The sequence below is a fragment of the Aethalodelphis obliquidens genome, unplaced genomic scaffold (assembly GCF_003676395.1).
Source record: "Aethalodelphis obliquidens isolate GAN/ISIS:26980383/991018 unplaced genomic scaffold, ASM367639v1 scaffold4, whole genome shotgun sequence".
Taxonomy (NCBI): Eukaryota; Metazoa; Chordata; class Mammalia; order Artiodactyla; family Delphinidae; genus Aethalodelphis; species Aethalodelphis obliquidens.
Genome location: NW_020837948.1, coordinates 42,959,313 through 42,969,996, shown reverse-complemented (window position 1 = coordinate 42,969,996; position 10,684 = coordinate 42,959,313).

The window sequence follows — 10,684 nt, the reverse complement described above, 5'->3', positions numbered from 1 at the left end:
GATTTTCACAACCCTAAAATTGAGATTTTTAAAGATAAAGGCATAAACAAGACCACATAACTTAGGCTAAAACATACTATTTGTCAAAATGTATGTTACTATCAATGAAGGAAACTGAACAGCAATGATTGCTCTTCACCGAGGATTCGGCAAAATCCTCACAGACCTGGCCTAACGTGACCTGTAACCTTTAAGGCAAAATCAAAGGAGAAATAGCTTTCTGAGCAAAAACTTGCCCCCCCCCCACACACACACACGTGCACGAAAATCAAGGCCAATCAAACAGCCTTGGAAGTGGAAGGGAAATTTGGGCCTTTTTCATAGCAGGAGGCAAGTCAATGCTGTCACTCACTAAAACGACACTGGTCGCAGCCAGCTCAGACCTCAGCAGGCACACACTGCTCAGAGCAAACAGAACAGTTCAGACTGGGGGGCTTCAGATGCTCCTGTTTTCCTTTGTTTTCCAAGATGATCCCACTGACAATGATTATTGTCTAAGGACTGTAATCTAAGAAGCATTATATAGAAACATAAGAAATGTCACATTGGAACTGACAAACGAGCCTTATTATGGCTCTGACAGTGGCACCAAGGGACATTTCGTGGCAGAGCATGAATGTTACTCTAGCAACCAAAAGAATATTACTTCAAAAAGTTCTCCCCCCACTTTTTTGAGGCACTTCAATAAAGAGCTCAAGAAGAGGACCTGGGAATGTAGCCAGAAGAATACACTTGGCCTAACCCTGCTTCCTCTGGGCCCCAGAAGGTGGCAATGATAACAGCTTCACTTCAGAGCCTGGGGCAGCGCCTTGGGAGACAGAGAACCTTCACCAGGAGACCAGCATAGCCATGTGCTTCCAGGCACACAGACAGTGTTCTCTGGAATGTCATCATCTAAGCATAGGTGGCAGGTATAGTATCTTGGGTAGCCAAGATGATTCCCCAAACCTGTATTTCTGGTCATCTCTCTGACCTTGGCCTGGGCATTCACAACACTTGCATCTGAGCCAGACATCTCATCTGAGCCAGACAACTCTGAAAATAACTCAAGCAACAAAATGAGCAACTTTCCTCATTACACACAATGGATGCCTTAGGGTTTAGGGCTCCTCCTGAGAAAACTGGCTGGATTGGGATAGGAGCGAGGGATAAATCCCAGAAGTTTTAATAATGGATGTTGGGAGACAGAAGCTCTTTCCACTGTGTTAGGTTGGAAAGAGGAAGCCTGGAACCAGTGGTGAGCATGTTCCAAACCCGCGCGGAGGGTTCCTGTCTGCACAGGAGAGAATGCGACCGCTTTATAAGGAGCAGAACCGGATAGAGTGAGAACTGAAGCCAGAGAGCGAGAGACACCCTGATAACACTGTGTGAGTCTCTGAGTCCACGGAATCCAAATCCACCCGTGAGTTAACTGGTCACATGAGCCTATGGATTGTAGTTTTCTTAAAATCACTTTGCAATGATTTCTATCACATACGTATGAAGAGTTCTGAATAATATCAGAGGAATATATAATTACAGTAAATAAACATACAGAAAAAAATTTAACCTTTAAATATTAAAATCATCAGGTAAAAACAAAAATGCACTTTTTCTTAGTCTAATTTCACTTTCATTAATAACAGCGATAATATTTTGTGTACCTATCGTGTACAGACATTGTGGCAATCCTAGGAAGTAGGAATTATATCCATTTAGGTTCAGAGAGGTTAGTTATATAAAATTACAATTCTATCAGATACTAAACAGAGGTGAGATTTGGCTCTAATTTTATCTGAAGTCTAGGCATTTAATCACTAACTTATATTACCAGGCCAATAAGCACTAAAACTAAGTATGTGCATCATGGTAGCTATTGGCCTTCTATCTGCTTGGCAAGTTTTGTCATCTCCCTTCTAATAACAGAAGGGAAAATAACGCCCAATTTAGTAAATATGAAGATTAGATTTAGAAATAAGTATAACATCTTAAATTGTTGTAAATGCTATAAATTAGTACAAACATTTTAGATCATTATCAGGAGCTACAAAAATTTAGCTAAAACCCTGTAATTCTACTTTTTATTTCCTCAAAGGAAATCAAAATATAAAGTAACCCAAGGCACAGGGATGTTTATTACAAAATTGTTCTATAATTAAAAGTAATAATAAGTCAAATGTCTGTGATAATGGATTAAGCAATTTACATAAATTATAGATATACTTATGTGTTTATCATATAATGTGACATGTAGTGGTGTGAAAGTACCTGTTATGCCTTTTTTTTTCCTTTGCGGTACACGGGCCTCTCACTGTTGTGGCCTCTCCCGTTGCGGAGCACAGGCTCCGGACGCGCAGGCTCAGCGGCCATGGCTAACAGGCCCAGGCGCTCCGCGGCATGTGGGATCCTCCCGAACCGGGGCACGAACCCGTGTCCCCTGCATCGGCAGGCGGACTCTCAACCACTGCGCCACCAGGGAAGCCCCAGTACCTGTTATAATGAGTGAAAATAGGATACAAAATTTTTATACAAAATGTAAAAATTTTAAATATTCATAAAAATAAAGACTAAATGAATGCCAAAATCTAAGGGTGTTATTTCTAGGATGTTATGATTTTAGGGATTTTATGGTAGAACAGAGTTATGATAATTTATAAGAGCATCATTGTTATTTTAGAAGACTCCAGTTTGTTAATTTTAGGTTTATTTTTCTTATTTGCAATAAAAGCATTTTCCCTTTCCTAAAAATGTTTCTAAAAATAACTCATAACCATTTATATTTGTAAATTATAATATTGGCTCTAAAATGCCATGAATACCACCACCAGATTGGGAGCTCCTTAAAGGAACAAAAACATTACAACAACTCAGTAAATACTTTGGAAACGAATTACCATTCAATACAAAAATATATTATGAAATTCAATGGAAATAAAACTAAGACAGCTACAGGAAGTAGAATGGGGTAGGGGGGAGAACATATCAAGCTATTTTCTTTGAAACTTCACTCAGTTAAGTGCATAATTAGATGGGGGGGCATGGTTTAAAAGTAGGATATACCTCAAACAGCTCTACTTTTCCAGAGTAGTCTTTTAATATTTCATTCATCAGAATTTTATTAATCAGAGAACCATATTGTCCTGACACCCTTGTGAAAATTAAAGGAGGTGTCATTAATAATTAATGCTGAGACCATGGGTGTAAACCAGGACCCTATTTATCAAGCATTTTTTGGTGCAGAAACTGAGGTAGGCACTGTGAAAGTAATTAAGACATGGATCCATCCCCAAAAGGTGGCTTGTTATTATTTTCATAAATATATTTTGTATAAAACTACTTTCACAAATCATACAATATTCTTCCTCTACTTAAGGCATATTTATTATGTAACTGAAACAGAGCAGAACCCTGCGGTACTTCCCCCCTCCATGTCCTCTGCCTGCCTTTTGTCTGTGGAAAAACTTGAGCCAAAGCTCAATCAGAGAAGTGAGAAAATTCAGGAACAAAGGAAAACAGTCCAATAAGACTAAATAATAGTCATTAAGCATAGTCAAGGACCTTTAGTTTCTCTTCAAGGGCTATAGATAATATTCTGAGCCATGTCCTGTGAGCTGTCTATAGATACTGAAACCCCCAACAGGTGGGAGATGTTAACTACATGATGACCAGGCTGCAGCCATGACATAAGCTGCCACAATTCTGAGAACTTGCCTCAAGGAAATGGAAACAAACCAACCCTGGAACTCAAGACTAGCTATACTTAAATCAAGATGACATTGATCAGACCACTGCATGACCAATTTCAAGATGACTGTCAGAGCCGACTGTGCTGTTTCTGCATGTAGCCCCCTCCTTCCAGCTATAAAAGCTCTTGCCCACTGATTGTCAGGCCGGGAGTCGGCCTTTGGACAGGAGTCTGCTCTCTCCCCGCAACCCAGCTGCTGGCGTCCGAAATAAGGCAAACTTTCGTTTCCGTCAACCTTGCCTCTTTATCGGCTTTAGAGTCGTAAGCAGCTGGACCCTACTTACGGTACCAAAACTACTCTATGCCAGGCTTCCCTGGTGGCGCAGTGGTTCAGAGTCCGCCTGCCGATGCAGGGGACACGGGTTCGTGCCCCATTCCGGGAAGATCCCACGTGCCGCGGAGCGGCTGGGCCCGTGAGCCATGGCTGCCGAGCCTGCGTGTCCGGAGCCTGTGCTCCGCAACGGGAGAGGCCACAACAGTGAGAGGCCCACATACCACACACACACACACACAAAATACTCTATGCCTATGAGCCTTCTAGAAACTGGGATACAGCAATAAAAGGAGAGCCCTGTTCGTTCCTAAATTCTAGGGGAAAATGGGAACAAAAATCAAGTAAAATCTATTGTACATTACAAAACGAAAAGGGGTAAGGAAAAGCGAAAGGCCTGAAGAGTATAGCAGACGGATGGTGGGGATGGGAGGGACAGATTTTGATAATGTAAACAAGAGAAAACTCCCTAAGAAAAGGATATTTGATAAGGGACCTGAAGAAAGTGAGGAATAAGCTGCGAGTATACGGGGGAAAGCATTCCAAGCAAAGGGAAGATCAAATGCAGAAACCTTGAGGCAGCAGGCTACGAGGAACACTGAAAAAGCCAATGTGAGTGAAGTGATCAATGGGGTCGGTGAAATCAGAGGGATAACCAAGTATCAGATCATGGAGACCTTGATGTAGTACTAAAATTTATGGAATTCAAATTTATCTATAGATATGATTTTTATATATGTCCATTATACCCCAATTTGGCATTCATCTTCCCAGATGTGTGTTCTAATGCTGTTGGACTGTCCTAATAATACCCTTGATTATTTTCATTTCCAATTTCAGAAACTGCATTCTATTTTGGATTTCCACAACCAAAACTGAATGTAATATTGTAGTCTTCCTGGTGCATGTGCACCATGATTTTATAAAGTAGATAGTAACCACAGCAATTGGTTGGGGCTCAGACAAAAGATGTTTACAAGGAGGAGCATTTTTTCATTGGCATTATTCTGAAGCATCAGTGCAGATTGACTTTTAATTCATTTTGTTTTTATTTTTAGTTCTACAGACAACGTCCCTTTTATTGCCTTCACCCAGGGTGAACTGCTTCTGCAGTCCATTTTTAGTATGCCACTCCACACAAATTTTAAATACTTTTCTTTAAATGTATAAAGCTCCAGCCTTATATATTTAACTGATTACTTAAGTAATTTCAACTGGGTCCTCCCACATGCATGTCAAATTCTGCAGCTCCAAAGCCAAATTCATTTGATCTTATTCTTCTTTCGCCAAATCTGCCCCAAAACTCCTTTCTTACTCAGAATCTTAAGGGGAAAATAAGGCATTTACTCAGTTCCTGAGCCAGAAACTCAGACATCAGCCTTATTCCTTATTCTTGACTAACCTCTGCATTTCATCAACCTCCAAATCTATCAATTCCACTCCCCAAAATGTTCAACATCTGCTCTGCCTTTGACAGACATCAGCATACAACTGGCTACTCAGTAGCCTCCTTCTTCTCCCTAACTCTCCCCACCGAACCCCAACCTTCACTTCATCTTTTCCTCTAATGTTAGGGTGATCTTTCCATTGTGAAAATCTAATCTGCTCCAAATGCTTTAGTGGCTTCTGATAATAGGCTCCACGACATACTAACAATGCCATGAAGGGGCCCTGCCCACCTATCCAAACTCATTTCCAATTATTTCTCCTTCACCCTTTAGGTTCCAGCCCTACTAGATTCACTTCCTACACACCCCATGCTCTCTTTTATCTTCTGAACTTTTTGAACATGTTTTCCCCTCTACCTAGTATGCAAAATTGGGAAAACTCCTTTAAGTCTTACTTCAGATGATACTCTTGGAAACAGAAGCCCTGGGGTAGGGAGCAGTGGCAGGGGAAACTTTTTAATCCATCTTGTCTGTTCAGTAAACTGTCAGCTCTTTGAAGGCAGGAGATGTGCCTCTTCATCTTGGTTTCCCAGAACCTATTCCAACACCTGACACTTACAATATCCTGGGAATAAGACTTTGAAAATATGAAATCAGTGCACTTTCTGCTACTAACACTAAGCTTTGAGGCTTTTTTACCCCAGAGAGAGAGGGTGATGTCAAAGAAACGAATGGGAGAAGAAAGATCGTATCTGAAGGGAAGACAAAAGAAATAGTTACTTTGGTTCTAGAGAGAGAAGAAAAAAACATGAGATCAGGATTAAAAGTTAGGTTCCCCACTTAGGGTCTTACAGAAATATCTACATAAAATGAGGGGAGTTAACCATGATAGGACACTATGGAAAGCCCAGAGAGTCTGAAGGATAGGGCTCCGCCTCTTTTATGGTAACTCACCATGGACCGGGGAGCAGAAGCAGGTTCGTTCATCTGAAGCTCAGCAAGCCAAAATGCTGAGACGCCAAGGTTTGCAGCAAACAGCGGGTTGATCAATAAAGCAGCCGGGCAAAGAGATGGTTAAAACTCGCAGCCCCAAACCCCGCAAGGCAAGAGGCTGCAGTATTTATGGGATATCGAATAAAGGGGCAGGGTCGTCTGAGGCTGGAGGGCGTGGGTAAAGAAGACTGGAAAAACGCGTGGTAATCAGCGTTATGCACATGCGTAATAGGCTACAGGCCTCTGCTCGTTCAAACTTGGAGGCTCTTTGCACGATCTGAGGGTGGAATTTCAGCCCTCTGATGTCAAAAGGTCACAGAGCGGACATTCGCACATGCCCAGTTGGAGAGTTGGTGGTCCTATCCAGTCTTAACCAGCTCAGCTGGAACTCCACACAGCTGACTCCAATTCCTGGAAAACAACTCACGCAAACATCTTCTTGTTTAGGCTTCCTGCAGCTTGGAGGACATGCAAGACTTTGTAGCAACAATTAAATTGACCTTGATTAGTCAAGGCAGGCTACAGGTGATATTATTTAACTAATGATTACCCACGGTATCAAGGACAGAACATCACTTGTGGAAAGAAAGGTCTCAGTAGATGGTTCTAAAATGGCTCGTTAAATATTTATATTAAAATATATCATCTTTATAGAGTGACAGTGACAGACTAGGATTCCTGTACCAGTAGAAATATAAGAGAAGTGGGAGACAAACCTTAGAAGAGAAGTCTTTTCTTATAAAATACATAAAGCATGAGAACAGGGATATGAAATCATAGAAGACTCTCCTGACATGTGGGAAAATTTCCAGTTGAAAAATTCCAGTCACCTTTTTTTAGCCATGATACATGTTTGAATTCCAAGGTCCTGATGTTTTGAAAAGGTTTGTACTGTAATGGCTACAGAAATCTCATATACGCTTGAGTCATTTATGCTTACAATTCATCACTTTCCCACCAAATTATGTAAAAAGAATTGGGAAAAGCCAGTTACATTATGTTATAAAATATTTTTTGACTTCTTTTTGGATTTCCTTATCTATTTTAAATGTCAGCTGAGCTAAGCAAATACTCTCAATCCCCATTCAATGAAGGTATATCTGATGCCAGTTTAAACCAAACCAGAACATTTGCCTTAAATTTTCCAAAATAAATTCTATAAAATTACAATGTTCTCTACTAATAAAAAAAGAGCCTTTTATATGATATTCATGTTTTATTTTGCTGCTTGTTTGAAAAATGTGTTTTCAATTAGAAGTTTGATTAGGGAGACAGAAGAACAAGCAGAAAAATTTTTTCCCATCTCAACCTAAAATTATTATTAAAGAAGTTTTTTATTTAACTAAAGTAAGGTCCAAGTAACCACTTTCCTATGCCTGAAAGCTATACTGACATCAGCAGTTTTATGGAAACGTTTTGCACTTCCAAAACCAACAGGTAACTTAGAGATCACTAGAACGCTAATGGCCATTTTCTGTAGTTTTACATAAAAAACAAACAAACAAACAAAAACTGCTGCGCTATCCATAAAGCAAAACAATAAAGTCTATATGTAACACTCTTATTTCCAGTATTCATTCTTTAAATATGGCCTGAGGTGAACATTTGCAATGCCATTTAAAAGATTTTATTATTTATAATATTTTCCCCTCAGATATTTGAATGGATGACAAGAAGGCTTTATTTTATAGAACATTTACTGGTCTAAATAGTATTTGAGCTCACACAAATTGCTGTCCACTTAAATAAACAATGTTATGTAGTATTGATGAGCTGCTTGTTCCTTAAGATCTCAATCCCACTTCTCAATAAAATCAGTCAGGAGTCCATGATTAGCCAACAAAGATGGTTGAAGTGGGTGTTGTTACAAATACCTTGGTTTAGTTATTTTGAACAGACTTTAAATTGTATTAGTAAAACTATAATGTGCAGGTGATTAGGGACTGGAAAGCTGCACCCTCAGATTTGGTGCTAAATTAAACACTTCACTTGTTTGGGGAATTTATGTAAATAATAGAGTATAAGACATTAAGATTTTATTTAAATAATTTATTTTTTACCTAGAGGTGTTTAACATTTTTATTTAGCCCGTTATTTGTTTATATCATGTACATCTTTATTTTACAGTATTGGATGATGTGAATGACGTGGTTACACAGGGTGTTTAGGAATATTATTCCAATAGAGAAGATGAAGAAGAAAGCTCTCGGTTTAACTGAGATATAGTATCCTTGTTTAATACTTCCAACACTCCCTGGAGTAGTTAATATTCTAATATTTCTGAAAGATAAAAAAGGGAAAATTTAGAGCAGTTAAATGATTTACCCATGGCCATACAAATAGTGAGTGGCAGAGAGAAAATCTGAAGCTGACTGTGCCTAGAGACCTTGTTTTTAACCTCCACACCATGTGCTCCAACACAGAACTGGCTTTTCTATTACACTTTGGGCTTCCCCTTTCCTAGTCATTCTTTTCAATTTGGTCTTTTCCATCTCAATTCTGGTTTGTCTTTGTATCTTTCTTTGGTTCCTATCAAGAAAGACTATGCCATTCTGAATTAGCATACAAAAGTCAAGATAAACTGTAGGTGTGAGAAGAAACCCTTGCCAACAGCCATATTACCCCTATCAATGTGCTCTTGCCATAAGCAAAGCAACTTTTGACAGACAGTCCACTTATTTGAAAGATTTCATTGGTGGTAAGTAAAGAAAAAAGTTGGACCATCAAGAATTACCACTCACATACCGATTATTAAGGGCTTACTTGATGCCTGGCACTGAATTTAGCCATTTATATACAGTATCTAATGTAATCCCTACCACAACCTTATGACATAAACATTATTACTAGTAATTTACTGAGGAGAAATTTGAGGCCTGGAGACATTATGCAATTTACCCAAGTTCATACAATTTAACAGGTTAAGCAGAAATTTAGACTTATATTTGATTAATTGCAAAGATTGTGATATATTAACCATATGTTAAAACTGCACTTTAGACTACTTGGCTGTGCTCCTTCTTGAAAGAATATTTTGAGTAAAGAGAGAGATCAACACTTAAGTGACTCAAGGTCACATTCTCAGCACAGGTATAGCAAATGTTTACTAATCACTTCCTAAAAAGTATCAAAGAAAATTTTTCTGAAAGAAGAGAGGAGAGAGGGAAGGGTGGGGTGAGGAAGGAAGGGAGGATAAAAGGAAGGAAGGAGGGAAGGAAGCAAAAAAGAAAATCCCTCCTCACCTCCTTGGTTGATGGTTAAACTCAAAGTCCTGAGCCAAATGAGCAGATAAATCGTGAAATCAAAGCAGAATCTTCCTTTTCACTACAGGGGAAGGAGTTGTCTTATCAAATATTTTCACATTTTTCTTTGTCATTATTTCTATCTGTTTAGTCACCACACCACTGCTTGAAGCAGAAACTGAAGCCAGGGGAAACGCCAAAGGCAAGGACCACTTTACAGTGATAAAGAGATTGAAGCAGTGGCTCCTCTTCCCCTGCAGTTCCTGGTGGGGCCCCATGCCAGGAAAGGACTCCTAGAGTCTCTAGATGGCAACTGAGCCTGAATGGGATGTTAAAAGCTTTCACTTATCATTCTGGATTGCATGTTTCCACTCTGAGTACAGACAAGAGGGAATAAGTACAGCCAACTGCCAGAAACTTTTTATTGCCTCAGTGCATACCTCTTTTTTAGCTGGATGACTTTTACTTTTCCATTTCTTAATTGCTTTGTTTGTTTGTCCCTTTTTCTCAGGGCAGTTTCTAAATACGACTTTGGAGAGTCTTCTATGTTCAGAACAGTGACAGAACCACAAAGGTCTCAAGCTAAGCATGAAAGCCTGGATCTAATATCTTCTCACGACTTTCCTCCCATCTAATAGGGCTGCTTGCTTATCTTGCTGCTATGATACCAGGACCGATACAGATGCTCATTGAGGAAAAACTAGGAGTGGCAGAAAAGTAGACAGAAACATTTCCTTGTCAGAACTCTGATTTGATAACTCATCAAATTGCACACACATTATGCAACCAGACAGCCTACGATGGTGAAGTGTGCAGTCAAGAAAGTGAGAGATTGAGAAAACCGCCTCCTGAACTTGCTTGGCCAGCGGTGTAACGTTCTCCAGCAGGAAAGAGTAGGTATTCACAAACACTCACTTTTTATTCACGGAGATGCAGGAATGGATTTGATCGTGTCTGTGGAGTGTTTTGTGGCCTTTGGAATAAAGGCGTTCTACAAGTATATATTTCTATGTAGAGGGGTGTGTGTGTGTGTGTGTGTGTGTGTGTGTGTGTGTGTGTGTGTGTG